The following is a 22,636-nucleotide window of genomic DNA, read 5'->3' as shown; positions in this document are numbered from 1 at the left end:
TTCTGTAACAGAAAAAGCAGGGACTTTGGAATCAGAGGGTCCTAGGTCTGCAAATGAGCTCTTTTCTTAGCTGTAGTTTCCTCTCTTATAAAATGGAAAAATAGTATCTTCTTTGCAAAGTTATTCTGAGAATTAAATCACACTCATAAGGGGCCTGGTATGGAGTTTAGCACATTTTAGGTCAAGTTCATTCCCTTCCCCTTATACTGAACTAAAATTGTCTTCTCTGTAATTCCCATGCACTGGTTCTAATACTACTCTGCAGAACATGAAGGGGTTATGTCACCTTTCTCAGGCAACAGAGCTCTAATTTGTCAAGATCCTTCAAGAAAAGAAAATTCATATTAACACCTGTGTCCAATTGCTCTCAAGCTTAAGATGCTTTCTTTTTTCAATTACTGCATTTAGTACCCAATTTAAAACACTTTTATGCAAGAATCAAGGTAAACTTTAAAGGTGAATCTAAGTACTGAACAAATCACTCAAATGTTTAGAGAATAAGTTTACATCTGACCATGCAGCTCTTCTATAGGCAAAGGATCCAATTCAGTGATTAGCTAAACTTACTGAGCACTCACTGGGTGTAGAGGGTGTACCAGCTCTTCTACTGTATTTGGGTGCTTTTAGCTACAATAACTGAATACAAAAATAAAAGTGGGTTAAACAATGAGGAAAATGTATTATGCTCCTTAAATATAAATTTCCAAAGTACGCAACTGCTCGGGTGGCTCAGTGGCTCAACAATGTGCAGCATCCAGACTTTTGCCATCATTCGCCTTCTTCTCTGTTACGTTGGTTTTTTGCAAGATGGTCCACAAGTGCCAGGCGCACCTACAGACATAACAACACATGTAATGGTACTTTCTCTCATGTGACTCTTTTTATTAGGGAGGAAAATCATTCTGAGATCCATCCCCCCAAAACTTTTCCTCAGGTTCCATTGGTCAGAATTGTATTACACATCCATGCCTCAAGTCACTGCTACCCAACTTTTTCACAGCATGACACAAATTAAAAAATAATGTTTTAATGACACAAGGAGTGCCTGGGTGGGGCTGCTTTGGGCAGATGGGACCATCTCGGGTTTCAGCAGCTGAGCCTCACTCAAATATTCCAAGGGCTTAAGGGACCAATACCTTGTCACATCTGTAACCTATCTGAGATATAGCAGTGCGCACTGGCATATAGGCTGGGACGCTGCTCTAGGCTACAAGGGAGACTGAGAAACCATGTATCTGTATACAAACTCTAGTGAGTGAAGGGTCTGCCAGTGAGGAGAAAGAAGGATGTGCAGGTCAAGAGTGCCTCATCTATTGTAAATATCACAATACATCCTGAGAGGTAGTGTTTCGTGAAGAATGAAAGCAAGGCTAATAGTATAAGTGACATGCTTAAGTTCACAGAACCTATAAGTGGCCCAGTTGGCATAGTACAGCGGATCCAGTGGTGTGCTGGTAAATGTTTAACAACCAGCTCTCCAAATGTAGTTCTGACATGGCGTGTTGATTAATATTTTCATCTAAGATAAAAGTGACACAACAAAGATGTATATGGGAACTTACTTGCTTATTATGTGAGTGACTTCTTTGCTGAGATGAATGTTTTTGTGCCATTCACTATGTAACAGCTATAGACACAACATGCTTTTTATGTTTAATTTGCATTATTAATGGTTCCTCTGTCACTTTCTTAAGTCTAGACCATCAGCAAAGCAATAAGTCAAGCCTTGATCTGTGGCATTTGCTGATTTCCATCGTGTAAATACTCCCTCCACAGCCAGTTTCAAGCTCACAAAGTCAAGTCACTGAATGTGGTATTGGGAATAGATGTGCAGTAACACATCATAGAGTATTTCTACCATTTAGACACAATACACAAAAGCACCTCAAGAGCATAGATAATAGTAACATACATTCAGATAATTTAGAAGATACGTTTTTAATATATATTATCTTTTTTTTAAAAATACAAAGTATAGTTGATTTACAATGTCGTGTTAGTTTCAGGTGTACAGCAAAGTGATTCAGTTATACGTGCGTGTGTGTGTATGTATGTATGTATGTGTGTGTGTGTGTGTGTGTGTGCGTGTATATATATATATATATATATATATATTATTTTCCAGATTCTTTCCCTTATAGATTATTACAAGATATTGAATATAGTTCCCTGTGCTATATAGTAGGTCTTTTTGGTTATCTATTTTATATATAGTAGTATGTATATGTTAATCCCAAACTCCCAGTTTATCCCTCCCTCCCCTTTCCCCTTTGGTAACCATAAGTTTATTTTCTATGTCCGTGAGTCTGTTTCAATAATATATATTATCTTCATTTAAAATTTAATTGGAGGTTTATATAATTTAATTTTTAACAGTGACCATGTTTAGCAAACAACTGGCAAAATTCCTAAAAATTTAACAGTCTGCTCTCATGAGATAGTATAAGCCAGTTCTGCATACCACTGTTGACTCTAAGTCCATGCTCTTTCCACTCCTGACTCTCCTTGCTACCTTTATTACTGGCACGTAAAAGCTAGGGATGATCTGTAGGATACAGGGGAAAACCTGGGTACCAGTCATTACTTTTGGTGACCCTGGGCAACCGCTAGCTCTCTGACACTCAGATTTCTCTGCTGTAAAAGATGAGAACAGTCCTTGCCTTGCCAAGGGTTATTTTGAGGATAAAATTGGTTGGTCTAAGTGACAGGGCTTTGTAAACTGTAGAGTCACATACAAAAAAAAAGCCTTTATTATGATGGCATTTCATCACTGGTTTTCAACCAGGCCACCATTGTTAAGGATACAAAATGTGTTGCAGCTTTTAAAAGTATGCTTTAGTTTGAGATCTTCCGTAATGCCCACAGTAGACAGTAAACTCCCAGAAAAACTGTTCTCAAGAAGTCCAAATTTTTGTTAGTCTTTACTCATTAAGAATAGCTATCTAAATTGGGAGAAAAACAATTTTTTCTAAACTTTAGTTTACTCATTTCTAGCTGTTGTTGGACTGTCTGAAGGGCCCTCTTTCTGGCATTGTGGAATGCTTCTTAATTTCAAGAGTTGAATAAAAGTCCTTTGATTTTTAATTTTGATTTCTCAAGCTGCTTTGCTTTTTGGGCCAGACCAATTCAGTAAGTTATTTTGTATGGACTGTGCCCCTCTACTTAAGGTGGTATCCTAGCTGTAAATTGGATTAAGTATCCCAAATATCTTAAGTTATAATTCTAAACTTGAGCAACTTTATAAAATATTTGCCTGAGTTTGCTGAACTTCTCTTTGGTCTGCAGACAACTTTTCTGCCAAGCTCTTTCCCACAACAGGCCCTTTGCCCACGCTGATCCTTCTGCCTGTAAAGCTCTCCCCTGATTCTTTGCAAAGCTGGCTCCTCCTTCAGCTTGAAAGCCACCTTCTTAGAAAGGTCTTCTCTGCACACTTGTTTCAAGTCATCCCCCCAGTCTATTTCCTTACTTATTTCCTTCACAGCACTGATCACAACCTGCAGTTTCCTTGTTCATTTGTTTACTTCTTTGTCTATATCTCTCATTATAACATCAGCTCCTCGGGGGCTGGGACGTTGCCCATTGATGTCACTAACTACGCCCAGTATCCAGCACAGTGCCTGGCACATAATAAGCAGCCGTTGAACAGATGAATTTGTCTCACAAGATCCACATCAATGCTGTGCGGCTGTGGCCACCTACAATCTCTTGAGGGAAGATCCTACCCTAAAGGTTATCCAGGGCTTGACCCGTGGTGCTCCCAGTGGCCACATTTCTCTCAGGGCCCAGGAGAAGCCACAATGGCAGCACAAGCCTGCTGGCTCCTGTCTGCCCCACCCTGATGGGGCCACCTCAGTGATGTACAGAATAAGATTCTCTAATCCTTTTCATTCTGTGACAGTCCTTTAAACAGCTGTTTTTCATGACCTGATATGGTGGGGTGGGGGATGGAGGAAGGAGGAGGGGGGCGGGGGCGGCAGTTGGTACATTCCCCACCAACAAAATTAGTGTAGGGACACTATCTGCTCATATGTATTGCTTCAGGAGAAAGTGGGTAGCAGAAGCCGTAATTTGGACTAGGCTAGGGAAAAGTGAGAAGAGAAAAATGGGGAAAAGAAGAGCAAAGGAGATAAAAAGAGAACAGAAGGAAGGGAGAAGAGTAATAAGAAGGAGAGAAGAGAGGAGAGGAGGGTAAAAGAAGAGGATATCTGAGGAAAAAACATGAAACAGGTAGTGAAGGAGGAGGGAGGAGGAAGGTAGAGTTGAATGTGTGTTCTGCTTGGCTTTGCGGCTCTTGGGTAGTGACTGGCCTCAGTGTGAGTGGATGGATGACTCAGCTGAGGGGTTCTCAGGTGCTCCCCTGAGGGGCCACTTAAATCACTGAGGTCATTTTGAGAGGCTCAGGCAAGGCTGTCTTAGGTGACTGTCTTGGATGGATTCACAATAGTAATTTGGTTTTACAAAAAAAATACAAACCTCTTTTTAAAAAATAGTGATTGTGGAGGAAAAGAGGAAGGAGTATTGCTGACTGGATTAAGCTTCAGATTCCTCACTTCCTGTCCTCACCCCAAGCCTCGCAATTACTAGGCTAATGGCATATAGTTTAAACTCAGGACTTGACAACCAATCTTTCAGAAAACCTTCTTCCTCTTTGGTAATTGAAATATAAACAAATTTCCAAAGCAGAGTAGAATAGTTTCACAATATACCTGTAAAAATTACTGAAGTACAATTATGGCAATATATTCTCACTGATGTTTTGCAAAAACTTACTATGAACATCTCAAATGTGTGTAGGAGGCCCAAGCAAAGCCTTGTAGTTCAAAAGAGGAGAAAACTTTTTTTTTTTTTTTTGTGGTACGCCGGCCTCTCACTGTTGTGGCCTCTCCCGTTGCGGAGCACAGGCTCCGGACGCGCAGGCTCAGCGGCCATGGCTCACGGGCCCAGCCGCTCCACGGCATGTGGGATCCTCCCGGACCGGGGCACGAACCCGTGTCCCCTGCATTGGCAGGGGGACTCTCAACCACTGTGCCACCAGGAAAGCCCGGAGAAAACTTTTAACACTTTTTTTTTTTTTTCAATGCCTCTTTCCCCTCTTCTAATACTTGTTTTTTGCCCTTAGCATAATATTTTGGGAATATTTAGTATAATATTTAGGGAATATAATATATAGTGTAATAATAAGGAAGGGGATATTATATCAAGCATATATATTTAGATAATATTAAGATATCTTTGTTCCAAATTTTAAAATGTTAATCTTATAACCCATGAATTTCCTAGTTTGTACCAAAATGTCCATGCAAGCTGTATTCAGAAATAAGAAATAGTGGGAAGGTGCAGCTTAATTGGTAGTCTGTGGTATACTGTACAGACTCCTTAAAAATATCTTTATGGTCATATTTCCTATTTTTCTACCTCTTCTGCTATAATTGACTCAGATTCTCCTACAAGTGTAGAACAGAGAGAAGAAAGACATGGAAGCCTAAAGGAAGGAAGCAGAAAGACAGGCAAGACCTTCGAGCTCTTTATGGTCCAAGAGTGACATTGGCTACCCAGGCTCTGCCTTATGAATACGAAAATTTGTTTTCTAAGGGCACTCCAAATAGTGGTTGCCACATGGGCTATTCTGTTTCAGAATGGTAATGAGTCTATTAGCATGCTAATCATGCTGCTATTTGTCTGAAATATTAAGGATTCCAATAAGGTAGAGTTTTAAAGATCTTTGATCTAATTTCCTTTTTTTTTTTTTTTTGTGGCAAATGTGGGGAGAAGTAATTAGGAAATATGTCCTCAGATAATACTGGGACCAAATGCACAAATGAACTTTATTTTTACTTTCCATACCTGGAAATGATCCATCTTCATCTCATGCTAAGAAATTCTAACCCCAAAGATATTGGGTAGAGTAATTTTGGGGTTCCTTGAAGAAGTGGCCTGCCAGTGATCATTAGGTGATATTGTTTCATACTGTTGTTAGATCCCAGGCCTAAAAGTGAAAGGAACAGAATCTTCCCAAAAAGACATGTTGAAAAAACTGGAGACAGCTTTTCAGCTCTGAAAGCAGCTAAATGTTTGCTAAATGACAAGAGACAGAATAAATAGGTTGCTTTTGATCTAAGAGTTGGAACAACAAAGTGGCTTTAGGAGATACAAAGTAGCAGTTCTTTTTAAAGTACCTGCCTCTAATAATACAGTGTTTGGTTTTTCTTTGTATATACCAGAGCATCTCTTTAAAACACGGATTTTTCTATTAAACTTCTGTTCCTGCAAATGTGGTGTAGGTCAAATCCATGAACAGGTTAAGTCTCTGACAAGAGAGGGATAAAGCACCCCAGCCAATAGGAGACCTGGCTGGTGATGTACTGTTCCCCAGTTCTCATTCATTGGCCGCCTAGGGTTTGTCATTCTATCCGCTGCGGCGTCCGCAAACAGCGTGCGTCCGGCGTGGGTCCGGTTTTCCGTAGTCTAGCCAGCTAAACTGGATTTTGGCCGCCTGCACGTGCAGTTTCAATCAGGTTTAGCAGATCTCTAACTTTCAACAGAAGGAGCTGTTACGTTTTTGATTATCTTCCGGATTTTTAAAAATCCTTCGTTCCTTTAACCTCACTGGAGGTCGATGGAAGTCCCCAGAAGCAGAATCACGTGACTGTCTAACAAGTACAAATAAATACGATGTGAAACCCCATGAGCTACAGACGGAAAACCTGCCAGAAACTCAGAGCATGTGCCTCGTGCGTGTATCGGCTGCACCAGCGTGTGGGTGGGTGGTAGTAGAGTGTGTGGGTTGTTGCCCTTAGGGACGGGAAGTGTGTGCCTGGGGCACCTCCGTTCCGATCCGGGATTCGGATGCTCCCTTCAGCTTGAGCCTGAGGCCGGGGCCGGGAGGCGATTGCGGCGAGAGAAGCCGGGTAGGACAGTGACGTCATCTGCATCCGCCCCTCCCCCGCTCGCCGGCCCGCGCTGCAGTTCCGGCCCAACGACATCCGGGTCTCTCCAGCTGCTCCACCGCGCCGCGGCTGTAGTTGGGGCTGAGCCGACGGGGCGGGGCGGGGCGGGGCGGGCGGAGGCGTGGGGGAGGGGCAGCACAGCGCCGACGTGAGCGCGCCTGCGCGGGGACGCGCTCGAGGCGGCGGCGGCGGCGGCGCTAAGGGCGGGAGCGCGCGCGGGAGCGAGGGAGCTGTGGTCTCTGAGCCGGCCCGGCCCGCAGCTTCGGGTGCTCGGGCGGCTGCAGCTCGGGAACTGGTGGCTGGGGAGGGGGGGTGGGGGGCGCCAGGCAGGTGGGGCGCGAAAGCTATGAATCTTCGGCTCTTCCTCGTCCTCCGGGACCCGCTCTCCGCCTCCCGCTCCAACGCCCGGATGATCTGAGCCGCGAGGGCGCCGAGAGCCGGGGTCCCGGACGCAGCCCGGCTCCTCCCCTCCTCCGCCCCCTCCCCGGCCTGACCTGGACGGCCGCCGCCGCGGTGACCCTCTTCCCGCCCTCTCCCCGGCTGCCGTCGCCGCCGCCGCCTCGGCGGACCAGGGACCTGCCCGCCCTCTGCTGCTCCGGGTAAGCGCGACGCTCGGGCCGAGGGCGGGCGGGCGGCGCGGGCCTGCGCGGCGGCGACCAGGCCTGGGGCCTGTAAACAAGCCGGGCGTCTGCCCGGGCGCTCCCGGGAGGAGACGCGACAACTCCACCCCCTGGCCCGGCCTCCTCCCCGGAGCCGGGCGTCGGGCGACGAGGGGTTAACGCTCCGCGAGGGAGGCGGCGGGGAGGCGGGGGCGGGGTGTTTGTGGCGGCGGCGGCGCGGGGAGGGGGCGCGACCCTCCAGCCGCCGAGGCCGGGCGGGGTGTTTGTGACGGCGGCGCGCGCGAGGGCCGCGGACCGGCCTGTCCCGAGAGCGGCCGGCGGAACTTTCCCCAAGCGGGGAGGGGGCGTCCGGCACCCGCACCCGCCCGGCCACCCTGGGCTCCAACCCCTGGAGGGAGGCCGGGAGAAAGAAGGGGGGAGGCCTCCTTTGGACCGGACTTGGCCTGGAAACACTAAATTCTGGAGAATTAGCTTCAGGTTTTATAGGGGGCGGAGCTGAGCGTGAGGCTCTTTCAGAACTCGGCAGTGATGCTTCCAATTCATTCATTATTAAGGCATCGAACGAATCCACCGAAGTAAATCGAACTGATTTCTTCTCTTTTTAACCGTGTAAATTGTGTGGGTAAAAGTTGTTGATGTTAGAGTTTGGTTGAGATGTGGTTCTGTTCAGCTTGTACATTTTAAATATTTTCTTGAAGGACAGCTGGCTGTGGAGTGCCTCTACCAACCGCAGTTTTAGATACGTTTTGAAAATTTCATCACCGGAGGTATTTCTTTTTTCTCAAGCACCGCATGGTACTTAAAAATCCACAAAGGTCATACTTCAGTTGTCCAAGCCGAGAAATCTGTTCGCCTCCCCTCCCCTAACCCTAAATTTTCTGCTAATTGGAGTAATGAGCCAAATGCATTTTAAGAAGTGATTGGAAGACCATGGGAGGTGTGAAGATCTATGGGAGGTAGTTATTATTTTCCCGGAGTAAATGATTTTGACGTTACAGAAGGAAGTTAGGAATTTAAAAAAAAATTGTTCTGAGGAAAAAGGTTTAATCTTTTCAAATTTGCACACTGGAATTTTAAACACAGTCACTTTTTAGGTGCACAGAGCTCTGAAGAGTCAGAGGGCTTATTTATTTTAACAGTGCTCTTCTGAGCCTTAGGGGTTCCAGAGCTCTCAGGAGTCCAGCAGGGCTTACTCCCCAACTGCTCTTTAACTCGAACAACTTCACTTTTATATTTTTATCTTTTTACATATTGGGCCTTTTCCAGAGTGTAGTTCTGTAACTCTGCAGATTAGGAAACTGACTAGGGCAATAGTGACCCACGCCTCTGCCTCTTTTATAAATATAGATGTTCCCTTTATTGATTTAATGTTTCTTTTGCCAATAAATAATTTGAAGCCCAAAATAACATTCCTTGTTTGATGTTTTAGTTCTGTTCCTATGTGTAACTCACATATATCTGTTTAAACATTCAGTCATACAAGGCTGATTACTTTTAACCTGCAAGTTATAGCAATACCACATGAAACTATAATGAGCTAGGCATGGAAGTTAAGGCATTTTTGATTAGATATCACTAAATATTTTTCACATCAGTGAAGTAATTATATTATGGGAGAGGTATATTAAGACTGGTAAAGTTTGGCTAGCTACCTCAGTATATATTTGAGAAATAAAATGGTTGAATGATTGAGTCATCAAAAATTCTTTTTATGTGGTGTGTGTGTATTTTAACATATAATATAAAAGTGGTTTATATTTTAGTTTGAAGAGCAAAAGTGATGCCCATAATTACAATGTAAACTGTTGAAGGGAACACTGCACTAGGAGACAATAATTGTTTGGTTATGGCTGTGCTCCAAAATAATCAGCAAAGCCAAAGGGGTAGATTATATTATCAAATGTACTGTCCAGTTGTTATATTTTTTTATTCTCAACATTGTCTATTTAATATGCTTTGACTAAATGCCTGTTATGTGCCAGGCACTTAGATGTTTCAGCATTCTGAAGCTGATTTTCTTTCTGGGTTGTCTCTTATTTAAAAGAATTTAAAGTTGTTGATTGTTATTTAGGAAAGATATTCCTGTAGGTAGCTTTTATTGATTTTTCTGTTGGGATTGAGAAGTCTAGAAAAACTCTTGGGAGGAAGGCAGATGGAGATTCCACAAGAGACAAAGGGTGGTTGAGACTACAGGTTTGAACAAGCACAAGACCCTTGGTAATTTCATGTGGAGGGCATTTTAAGAACACATTGTTAAGGTTTTTCTGTCAGTTCAAGCTGAGTCTTGCTTATCTTGACTTGTTAATAAACCTTCATTTGAAAATTTGTTCTCTAATACCCAATTTTTTTCAAAGAAATTAATAGTACATCGTATTGTCACATGGTAAATATTGCTAAGCAGTTAGTAAAAACCTACAGTCTTTGAATTTGTTCCCATAACACCTAGACTGTTTATTATAATAGCTAATAGCATGTGTAGCTGATTCTGGTTTCGCTGTAAATGCTTATTTATTTAAAAATTTAAGACTAAAGACTGACATATGTCCATAGGGAGCTTGTTACCCCTGAAATGCTCATGCATGAGAGCTGGATTAATTTCTTAAGATGTGAGGTTGTGATCATGTAGAAATAACTAATTATATGATGATAATTTCGATGATCCCCTGAATGACTGACTCTTGTCTGGGCATCTGACTCTGAGTGGTACTCCTGACTACTTTCCATCCTTAATCAAATCAGAGGAAGGAGGCAGCCCTGTAAGAAAATCAGCGCAAGTGGTGTCCTGTAAGTTAAACAAGATAAAACAAGGTATGGCCCTGTGAAATATATGGACCTTGGGGGAAGGGAAAGGTGTTGTGAGGCAACTAGGTAAAACTCTGTGCCTTCCTGTACCCTGGGTAGTAACTTTATGCCAGAATATGTCCTGTCTTCCATCTCATATTAAGTTGGTGACAAATTTTTAAAAATTGAGTTGCTTCATTAATTATTTCACTATTACCCAGGAAATTCTCTGAATTTCCCTGGGATTATTAACTACTCTTATATGAAAGTAGCTTGGGTTAAATTATATCAAGATCAAAAGGTTGATTACCTCTATTTTTTCTTCTTTTGTTCTTTCCAGTGTCTAATGTGCTCCATATTACACAAGTAACAATTTTATATTTTATTGAGTCTCCAGAATATATTTCTTGATGATTTTGACCTTTATATGTCCTAGCTATCTGTGTACTACCTAGATAAGCTCTTTACCTAGCTTTTCTTTTGCTGAGGCAGGTAGGAGGAGCTAGAGAAAGTAATTAAGAGAGGGGAGCTTATGTATACCTTTATCTAAAATGTAATAGACTTTAGAATTTTTCTGAGAAACTGAGGGAAAGGTACTGGATGTTAATGTGTGTTAATAGATTGTTGATACTGTGTTTATAAAATTAGAGATGTTTTAAACATTCCTTGAGTAAATGTGATAAAGAAGGGAGTTTGAGTTTTTAATATAGTTCTTAACATGTTTATCTGGATCCCATTGACTTAGTTTATGTAGTATTCGTGTTTAGGATCTGGATTGAAAGTCACTAGATTTTTTGTGGCTGATATGATTTGAATTAAAATCCTATGAAACTAAACTACTTCTAGATACAAAAGAAAGTGAATAATAAAAGCCATAATTTATTGAAAATAAAGCATCAGCCTTTAATTTTCACCACAACCTTCTAAAGCATATGATGTTATCTCTGTGTTACAGATGAAGAAATGTAGGCTTAGAGAGTCTAAGTAATGTGCCAGAATCAGATCTGTAAATACAAAATTATTTTCAGAATACTCTTGAGTAGACTTTTCCCAATTAGATTGTTGTTCCTAGGAATCAAAATTTGAAAAGCTGAATGTTACACTTCTGATACAGATTCCTAGAATTAAAAGGAACCTTACAAATTTATGTAGTTAAGTCTTCCAGTGCAAGATTCCCTTCTAAAACATTCAGTAAAGATTTAAGAGGTTAAAATCATTTTCTCATTCCCAAAGTTTCAGAAGTCAACAGAGATAAACAGTTTTATATGTTTGGCTATCATTGTTCAGATCGAGAAATGGAATCCATATTAATTCTCAAATGGTTGATGTCTGTATTGAAGGACTTAGGGAAATGTTTCTGAGTATGTACAATCAGTGGAGCCACATTGTAGGCTCCAGAGAACATGGTAAAACTTCCTAGTGGGGTGATCTTGGGCAAGCTGCTTGATTTTTCTAAGCCTCAGTTTTCTTTATCTGTCAAATGGAAAAGCCTTTCTCATTAGGTAATCTTGAATATTAAATGAGATAATCATGTAAAGCACTTGACGTATTTTCTACCGTAAAGAAATACCAAATAAATGGTAGCTGCTATTATTGAGTATATGAAATCTTGAAATACTTAGGGGAATAGAAACTTAGTGAGTATGAGAGGGTTGTCTTTCAATGTAGTTTTAGCAGTGAGCCTGGAAGACAAACTATAAGTCTTCGGATTGAGTAGAGACTTCAGAAAGGTGCTAAAGGTTGTGGGCATATAGAACTTGTATGTGAGTAGACTAAAAGTTAAGAGGTAATGGAAAAGAAAATTGAGTATGAGTAGATTTATTTGACTGTATGAAGCTGGAGAAAAGTCATTAGGTTAATGATTAGGTGGGAGTTGATGGTTAAATAGAGGATAAAGAGTAAGTAATAAAGCAAAGGTGAATGTTCAGACAAGAATGATCAGTAAATGAGGAAGGACACAGGTTGGTGTTTTGAAGAGGGGTAACGGTTCATGATTAGAAATGATCAAGAAGATATTGCTACAGAAAAGATGCAAAAGAGAGTAAGAAAAATAAATTATTCTAATTAACTCAGTTCTTGTGAAACAAAAAAAGAAAATTTCATGATTAGAAATGGTCAAGAAGATATTGCTACAGAAAAGATACAAAAGAGAGTAAGAAAAATAAATTATTCTAATTAACTCAGTTCTTCTTGTGAAACAAATAAAGAAAACAGGGAGTCTTCATGAAAGGCATTAAGGCTTTGTATGTGGGTCCTGGGTTATATAAGGTTGAAAAATTGTACTGGAACATTTCAGGTCTTATTACTACCTCATACCCAAACCATGTTTTAACACTCCAACTGTTGTTTTCTACTAGCATCTTGTACTGCATCTCCCTCCTCCATCACATTATTTCTCTGCTCAATATGTTGAGTGACTCCCTTTTGCCTCTAGAATAAAGCTTAGAATTCTTGATTTGGCTTTGACACTTTCCATGATTGGACCTCAGGACTGATCTATTTTCAACCAAACTGGTCCTCTTACCATCTCTGGAGCACACCCTGAACTTTTCTCTCTCTCAGTGGGTCTTTGCTCATGCTAATTGATGGTTCAGAATTCTTGTCCCTCCTTCTCCAGCTTTTGTTTTCTTTTTTTATCAAAGCTCATTTCTATTATTTTCTCCCCCACAAAACCTTTCCTGATCACCAGAGTGTTTCATTTCTGTTCTCTCTGTACTTCTACAGCATTATGATTGTATTATTTGTATGGCTTTAATCATATACTTTACTGTTTATGTTTTAAGTATAATTGTGTGTTCAATTTAATTATAAAATTCAGAAGGGGAAAATGCAATAACTTTACTGTACCCAAAGCCTGGCACAGTGCCTGTGGATAGTGGACATTCAGATATTTTGTAAGTATTAGGCAAAATCTACCTGAGAATGGGAGTGATTGCTGTAGCAGGTGGCGGAAGAAGTTAAAAGCTTTCTGGTGGCAGGTGTTTCTGACTCTCTTCTTATATATTATTTTGGCTGAACCTGGATTTTTTTTTTTTTTTGGCCACACCACTTGACTTGCAGGGTGTTAGTTCCCTCACGAGGGATTGAACCCGGGCCATGGCAGTGAAAGCACTGAGTCTTAACCACTGGACTGCCAGGGAACTCCCCTGAACCTAGATTTTAAGTGTGAAGATTATATAAATCAGAAGGGTGGCAGAGTTGTTATGTTGGTATAGAAAATTATGTTGGCTGATTTTGGACCTAAGTATTTCATTTTAACTTCTTATGTTTTGGCTGTGAGGGTTAACAGGACATTCATGACCATCATGCATCTCTTTCCAGAGTTATATTTGCAAACATTATGAAGTAGGCATCCTTTTAACAGAAAGGAATTGCAGAATCACAGTAACTAGACAATGTATTGGTTAAAAAAGGGAGGTAACTATCAACTTTTTTTTAATTTAATTTTTTTATAGAGCAGATTTTTATTATTTATCTTATACATATTACTGTATATATGTCAATCCCAATCTCCCAATTCATCCCACCCCCCACTCCGCCCACACTTTCCCCCCTTGGTGTCCATATGTTTGTTCTCTACATATGTCTCTATTTCTGCCTTGCAAACCGGTTCATCTATATCATTTTTCTAGATTCCACATATATGCATTAATATACGATATTTGTTTTTCTCTATCTGACTTATTTCACTCTGTATGACAGTCTCTAGGTCCATCCACGTCTCTGCAAATGACCCTATTTCGTTCCTTTTTATGGCTGAGTAATATTCCATTGTATATATGTACCACATCTTCTTTATCCATTCGTTTGTTGATGGGCATTTAGGTTGCTTCCATGACCTGGCTATTGTAAATAGTGCTGCAGTGAACATTGGGGTGCATGCGTCTTTTTGAATTATGGTTCTCTCTGGGTATATGCCCAGTAGTGGTATTGCTGGGTCATATGGTAGTTCTATTTTTAGTTTTTTAAGGAACCTCCATACTGTTCTCCATAGTGGCTGTATCAGTTTACATTCCCACCAACAGTGCAAGAGGGTTCCCTTTTCTCCAAACCCTCTCCAGCATTTGTTTGTAGATTTTCTGATGCCCATTCTAACTGGTGTGAGGTGTACCTCATTGTAGTTTTTGTTTTTGTTTTGCTGTACATGGGCCTCTCACTGTTGTGGCCTCTCCTGTTGTGGAGCACAGGCTCCAGACGCGCAGGCCTACCGGCCACGGCTCATGGGCCCAGCCGCTCGGAGGCATGTGGGATCTTTCCAGACTGGGGCATGAACCTGCGTCCCCTGCATCGGCAGGCGGACTCTCAACCACTGCGCCACCAGGGAAGCCCCCTCATTGTAGTTTTGATTTGCATTTCTCTAATAATTAGTGATGTTGAGCAGCTTTTCGTGTGCCTCTTGGCCATCTGTATGTCTTCTTTGGAGAAATGTCTATTTAGGTCTTCTGCCCACTTTTTTATTGGGTTGTTTGTTTTTTTAATATTGAGCAGCATGAACTGTTTATATATTTTGGAGATTAATCCTTTGTCCGTTGCTTCATTTGCAAATATTTTCTCCCATTCTGAGGGCTGTAGTTTTGTCTTGTTTATAGTTTCCTTTGCTGTGCAAAAGATTTTAAGTTTCATTAGGTCCCATTTGTTTATTTCTGTTTTTATTTCCATTACTGTAGGAGATGGGTCAAAAAAGATCTTGCTGTGATTCATGTCAAAGAGTGTTCTTCCTATGGTTTCCGCAAAGAGTTTTATAGTGTCTGGTCTTACATTTAGGTCTTTAATCCATTTTGAGTTTCTTTTTGTGTATGGTGTTAGGGAGTGTTCTAATTTCATTCTTTTACATGTAGCTATCCAGTTTTCCCACCACTCTTATTAAAGAGAATGTCTTTTCTCCATTGTATATCCTTGCCTCCTTTCTCATAGATTAGTTGACCATAGGTGCATGGGTTTATTTCTGGGCTTTCTGTCCTGTTCCACTGATCTATATTTCTGGGGTTTTTTGCCAGTACCATATTGTCTTGATTACTGTAGCTTTGTAGTATAGTCTGAAGTCAGGGAGTCTGATTCCTCCATCTCCTTTTTTTCCCCTCAGGATCGCTTTGGCTACTATCAACTTTTAATTTGAGTCAAACAAATGTCTGATATATGAATAGTCTGTTTTCATATAAATCTCTAAGCTAAACTTTAAACCATATCAAATTGTTATGCTATTTCTAGTATTTAGAAAATGCATAGTAAAATTTCCTTTATTGAATTTTTTGAATGGATAATTTTATATAGGCCGTCTGTGGCTGCTAAGATCCATTTATTGGAGTATGATACTAATGAGACCAGAATCATGAATTTGATTCTTTGTGTGGCTCTTAACTTTTTCTAGCCTTAACATTAGCTAGTAACAACGATAACTGACATTATTGACCACTTATATGCCAGGCATTATCATAGAAATTTTCAAGTACTGGCTCATTAAATCTTTATATCTATCTGTATGAGATAGATACTATTATTACTTGTATCTTAAAAGATCGGGAAATTAAGACAGAGGTTAATTTTCACAGCTAGTAACAGAAGCCAAACACATGTCCTTGGACTTTTCAAAGTAATTATATATGTGGGTCACTGCAGTTTCATTGCTACTGCTATAAGTAACTCTTTTGGCGATTGTAATGGTTTAGAAAATCTTTGTATATGAAGGGTATGGCTACAGTTCTATTGTACCCAGAGAGTGAATCTTGTGATTGAGCTGCAATCTGAGGTGGAAGTATACATAAAGTTGAAAAGTACAGTATCACATGTCATGTCAGCTCCCTTTAGAACTTTTCACCAAGAACCATTAAATTTTTTAATATAAAAAGCACGTAAGTTAAAGCTATAATACAACTAGTACTATAAACCGTACACAATTTTGTCTTATGGCTTATTTTATTCATGTTCACTTCTATGCCTCCCACTGACATAAATGATTTCATCAGTCCTTCATTCAAATGAAATTCTTAGTGAGTTTAGGAAGATAGTCTTAAATACAAGCTAATTGGTCTCACAATAGAGATTATACTATAAATGGAACATTTCAATATTAAGATTTATTAAAAGTAAATTCCTTGAAAGCAGGGACCAGGTTTCATTTATTTTAAATAAGTGCTCAATATATGATTGTTTAATCTTTGTAGTCTCCCTCCTCATTTTCTGATAAACACACGACAAAGAAAATCGAATGTGAGCCAGAAATACAGCATACTATGAGAGAGCATAGGTCACAGATAATCTAGTTTAAATTTAGGCTGGTGCTTTGTATTCGTCTGTGATATGACTGTCTCAGGAAGGGGTTGTAGATAAACACGTTGTTTGGTTGGTTGGTTGTTTTGTTTTGAGTCCTGCTGTATGTGGCTTAATTATTTTATTTAAAAATATGCTATTCAGGAACTGTTGTACTGCTTCAGAGAATAAGAACATAATTCATTACCAACTTTGAATGTCTTGACTTCTTAGCCCTGCTCCTTGTCTTTAGTATGAGTGGTAGAAAATTGTGTCATATTTCATATTATGTCAATAGGAGATATGCAGTTTGCTTACTTTGTTACCAAAATTTAGTAATGAAAATGGTAACGATAAGGATAAGCAAGGAGTGGCTATATATATTTTTTTTGTTTTGTTTTACAAACCGAATTGCAAAACTTACCAGACTTTAGAAAAACATTTTTGCAATATTCCATCATACTTCAGAATATAAATAGGTAGTAAACAAAATTTTCACTTTTCATAAAGCAGTAGAATATCATCCTTGTTTGGATGTCAAGGGGCTGATCTTAGAATTGGCAGCTTTTGTGGTCAACCCACAGTTTAACCCTACGTTACTCCATATCTGTCTTCATTTTCTCTCTATAAATGCTTCCTGATACTACAAGCAAGTACTTTAACAACTAGTCAACCATCTAGAGTGATCTTGTAGTGGTTTGCTACAGTCAGTAGAATCAGGAGCTCCTTAAGTGCAAATGGGATTGTTCATTTTATACAATAAAACTCCCTGACTAAATTTAAGATATTTTTGTCTAAAATACATTGAAAGTAGATTCCTAGCTCCCAGTAATTACTCCTTTGCATTTAAATTACCTTATACTTTGCTTCTTACATAGAAAAGACTTTTTAAAAAATGTACCCATTCATGAATGTTAAATGAATGAGCAGATGAATAAGTAAATAGCCCAGGGAAAGAGAATGTATACGCTCAAACTTCTAGTCAAAACTACATCTTTTCTCTTTTCTCCCCTTCAGCATATCTCATGTGGCATTTTTCAGTAATGAATGTGTATCTAATGATGTTGAGAAACTTTTAAAAGTCATTAATGAACAGTAATCTGAAAATCAAGTTTTTGACTGGTAACCTGCAGCTTTGCAGGGTCTGATATTTTAATATTAGAAATCAATTGTGTTCTGTAGAGATTTTAAAAAATTAGAACTATGTATTCTATAGAATAACAAAGTGGAAATGGTAGGATACAATTCAACTTCTATGGGAATACCTTTTCCTGGGTAGAAAACAATTCCTAACTCTGTTGACAAGGGAGAAGTCATGATGATGTCCCATATATTAATCAAGTGTCACTATGTACTAGGTACTTACGAACAGAAGAGACATGATTCCTTCCCTCATGGATCTTAAAATCTAAAGATTCACAGGGCCTTCTGTGCTATGATAAGAGAAACACAGGATTCTGTGAGCTCATGACTAATGGTAGATCTACTTCCCGAGACAGAGGAGAAGCGGTAGGGAGTTGAGAAATTTATTTTAGGCCATGTCATTTGAGGTATGGCTAATCAAGTATAGGAGGTGGTTGGATATATATATAGAGAGAAAGAATTTTCACTTTCAAAAAAACCCTTTTTTCTTTTACTTTCCAGCACCCGTTACCGTATACACAAAGCATCACATATCGCAGTTTATGGACTCAGTGAATTATTCTGTTTTGAAGAATGCTAGATTTTATGGACAGAAGTCTATCTTTTAAAGGCATATACTTTTTGGTCCTTTTTTCCAGGAGAGACATTATTCATACGTGTAAAATATTTAGAATCTTCACATATTTTGTGTTTGAATGAACCTTTTACCATCTTAAATATTTAATAAGTTTTATTTTTCCCTTATTTCAACTTAAGTACACAGGGTTATCAGCAAACACTTATAAATGCTCTCTGTGAGGGGTTTTGTTTTTTTCAAGCAAAATTTAAAATGATGGATTGGCTGAGGAAATCAGTTATTGTTTTCTGGGTCAGTCAGAGTCTGAATCCTCAAATATGCAAGAATTAAAAAACAGGGGCTTCCCTGGTGGCGCAGTGGTTGAGAGTCCGCCTGCCGATGCAGGGGACACGGGTTCGTGCTCTGGTCTGGGAAGATCCCACATGCCACGGAGCAGCTTGGCCCGTGAGCCATGGCTGCTGAGCTTGCGCGTCCGGAGCTCCGCAGTGGGAGAGGCCACAGCAGTGAGAGGCCCGCGTACCGCAAAAAAAAAACAAAACAAAACAGCAAACTGGGAATTGAATCCACTTCTCAATATGTAGACTTCTCAATGTGTATAAATTATCCAAAACTGAGAAATTTGAAATAGGTAACAGATGAAGCAAATTGAGATTGTGAATACCAGAACAGTCTTAGGAAACTTTAAAAACTAAATCTATGCCATCTAAATCTTTTAATGTTTTGCTTATACTATAATGTTTAGTAAAAATAGGTCAATATCTAATTTTATAGTGACTAGAACCCTCCAACTAAATTAAGGTTAGGTATCTTTCAGGCAATTGTGTACTTCTAAATTTTACTTTTAGAAATTGTGCGGTACATACCTTTGTAGCAATTTAAGAAGACTACCTTATGGTGTATGTGATTCAGATCACAGCACATGCCTAGAAGATGGTGATACGTTAAAAAATCATGAAACATGAAGGAAACATCAAAAGTGGCAAGCTCTGTCTCACACACACTTTGTGAAATTGAAACTGCTGCTAATATCTGTGTAAACTGACTGTAGTTTGCGTACTAAATGACTTGTGTCATGGGCTTTATGGAAATACTATTTAGCATAAAAGAGCTTTATCTGACTTATTTTCGTTGGTTTGATTGGTTGACTTTGTTTTTTGAAATTTCATTTTTAACATTTTAATTTAGGGTATTATTTAACTGAGTAACAGTATTTTGCATTAGAATTCATGTGAGTGAAATTTGGTTTGTTGAAGGAGGTTAAGTAAATATTTAATTGAAAGAGTGAAGTAAATATTTAGTTGAAGCTGTAAGATGAAGAGATACTGAGCAGCTGAGAAATTTTCAGGTAACTTTTTTTAATCTGTGAAAAAATTTTAATATAGTATTTTTCATGTTACTACAAATAATATATAGTCATCTTTTTAAACCTTTTTATGCAAAATAAAATATAGATACAGAAAGCCGTATAAAACCATAGTAATCTTTTAAAACGGCTTTATTAAGATATAACAATAGCATGAAATTCACCCATATGAAGTTTACCACTCAGTAGTTTTCAGTGTATTAGCAGAATTGTGCAACCATTACCACAATTTAATTTTAGAACATTTTCATCACACCCAAAAGAAACCTTGTTCTCATTAAGAGTCACTCCGCATTCTCTTCTCCCCTATCCTTTGTCAACCACTTATCTACTTTCTGTCTCTGTAGGTTTGCCTTTTGGATATTTCATATAAATGGGATCCAAATAACTTTTTGATCAGTGATTTCTAGCCTGATAAACATCATGTATATCTCATGAGATAGCCAGCTATGAATAATTTAGCCTCTTTTTATAGCTTAAATAATGACTGTTTCCTCCTCTGTGACCAGGAAAAATTATTTAGTAATTGGAAATACTATCCAAATTTAAACCAAGAATCAGGTTCTTCACTAGTAGTATAACTTCAAGGAATATGTAGTCCTCACCTCCAGCAGTGCTTTTCACTGTGGGTTGCTCAGTAGCCCCTCAGCTTTGTTGATGTAGTAGCCATTTCTCTCCTACCTAACAAACTCAGACTTGCATGAATTCACTGAAATATTTTCCTTGCCTGAACTCTGCCTTCTTACTCTCCCCTAAACACAAGAATGAGGACGAATTAAAAGCAAGAAAGGGAAAACAGACGAGATTGATTGCTCAGACTAGGGAGGGACAAAGAGCAAGAATAGAAATGGTATAAAATTTTCGAGGAGACTTAATTTGTGGGCAGAAGAATAATAAAACTTGGAGGTTGCTTAGAAGAGAGTAAGACCTAGAGGGAAGAAGCAGAAGGCAAAAATGTTATAATATATTAGAAGATAAGAAGATAAGTGAAATATAGAAAATTTTCAGTTCTGAATTTTAGTCATATGTCTGTGAAGCACAAATGATGAATCCATTTTCTGATGAGGTGTATTGCCCTTATTTTCTTTTCACAAATTTGTAGGAATTTTGAAGCTGAGCCATAGTCATATGTTTCTTTTGGGTTATTTGAAGATCCTCAGGTTTGAACCTGTGCAGACTCAGAAACTCCTATCACCTTGGGACTATTCTTTAGAGAAATCCCAGAGAAAATAAAAATGGCACTGTGCCCCTGGGCTTTCTGAACTGAAGGGGCAGAATCCTATTCTGGGTGCTACCATATTGGGCTGCTTCAGAGTTCTAGAATTAGCCAGAGAATGGCACTAATTGAGAAATTGCTGCTGCCAAAGAAAATCTTGATTTGTTAGAGGTGCCTTCTGGTTGGATTAGAATTGTTAGTGAGATTTTAGGGATACTCGGTAAAATTGCCCCCAGAGATCTTGAATCCCACATATAGCTTTTAAAGTCAGTAAAGTCCTATAATAAGCAAACTGGAAATTTGGGGGGAGGGGAGTGCACACTAATGGGAACTGTTAGTACCTATATTTGACCACTTGGATGATATGTTTAAAATCCGATATTCAGCTCCTTATCAGAAATATGCCTACAATGTTTTATATATACATTTTAAAGGAAAAGCTGATGAAGATAGGTTACATTTTCTTTAGAACAACTGAGATTTATTATTTAACAGGTAAAATGTGTTATCTAATTTAAGTGAATGTTTTAAGTATTGGAAACCAAGTTTACAAAATATGTGTATAATTTGCTTTAATAACAAGCATTCCTTTATTTACAAAAGAACTCCTCTATATATTATCTATGACTGTTTATTAGATTATTTATATTGTAGAAAGAGAAGCTTAAGAGTACTTGTTGATTTGACTGACTAATCTATAAGATTGAGCTTTATTACAAGAATATTTAACCAGAGAAACCTGTGAAAATATTTTTGGTCTTGAGGAAGATTGGAGGAATGTTCTAGAGGAATATTCTTGGCCCTGTGAACTGCAAACTAATGGACCATATAAGAAACTTCTATCTCTAACTAAAGAAAGATGTGAAAATTTAAAGATTGCTATGATTTAAGTATATTTAGAAAATATGAGATACCAGAGGAGCATTTGTCAAATGAAATTAAGCCTCACTGTATAGGGTAAGGTACCATTATTTTGCTGGTGTCTTCTGATTCTCAGTGGAATAGATGTTGGTAATAGGGTCTAGAGAGCTCTACAACTTCTATGTTCCAGGGAGTTGACATGAACAGAGATTAGTTAGTATTTCCTGGGCTTCCAGGAGCACTGCAATGTCCAGGTCTTAAATTTCTTAGCGCTTACATCTGTGGACTGTTTATGCTACTTACTGTTGTTGGAGAATTTAGTTTTCTTTTTCACCTTCCTCTTTCTCTCATACTTTGGTTGTAGGTTTTTTGAAGTGAATATAATTTTTTAAATTTCCTCAACTCAGTGAGCTAATTTACTGCATTTATTTATAATCTGTTTAAATCATCCTTTGAGTTTTTAATATCAACGATTTTTTACTTTGATTTCTTTTTTTAATTTTATTGAAGTGTAGTTGATTAACAATGTTGTGTTAATTTCTGCTATACAGCAAAGTGACTCAGTTGTACATATATATTCTTTTTCATACTCTTTTCCATTATGGTTTATCAAAGGATATTGAATATAGTTCCCTGTGCTATACAGTAGGACCTTGTTGTTTATCTGTCCTATATATAATATGTTGCATCTGCTAATCCCAATCTCCCAATCCTTCCCAACCCCCACCCCCTTGGCAACCACAAGTCTGTTCTCTATGGCTGTGAGTCTGTTTCTGTTTTGTAGATATGTTCACGTCGTATTTTAGATTCCATGTATAAGTGATATCATATGGTATTTGTCTTTCTCTTTCTGACTTTTCGCTTAGTATGATAAACTCTGGG

At 39.0% G+C, this 22,636-nt stretch overlaps 1 protein-coding gene across 1 annotated transcript in view; it reads left to right on the top strand.

The window, feature by feature from the left end:
* The first annotated feature begins 7,122 nt into the window (after positions 1-7,122).
* The window catches only part of PPM1A (protein phosphatase, Mg2+/Mn2+ dependent 1A), a 44,846-nt gene continuing 29,332 nt past the window's right edge, over positions 7,123-22,636 (top strand). Inside the window, exon 1 of the mRNA XM_079909179.1 lies at positions 7,123-7,546. The gene's annotated coding sequence lies outside the window, so the exon portion shown is untranslated. The remainder of the gene's footprint in view (positions 7,547-22,636) is intronic.

Source organism: Stenella coeruleoalba, assembly GCF_951394435.1.
Source record: "Stenella coeruleoalba genome assembly, chromosome: 2".
Lineage (NCBI taxonomy): Eukaryota > Metazoa > Chordata > Mammalia > Artiodactyla > Delphinidae > Stenella > Stenella coeruleoalba.
This window is presented reverse-complemented; position numbering and strand designations above follow the sequence as displayed.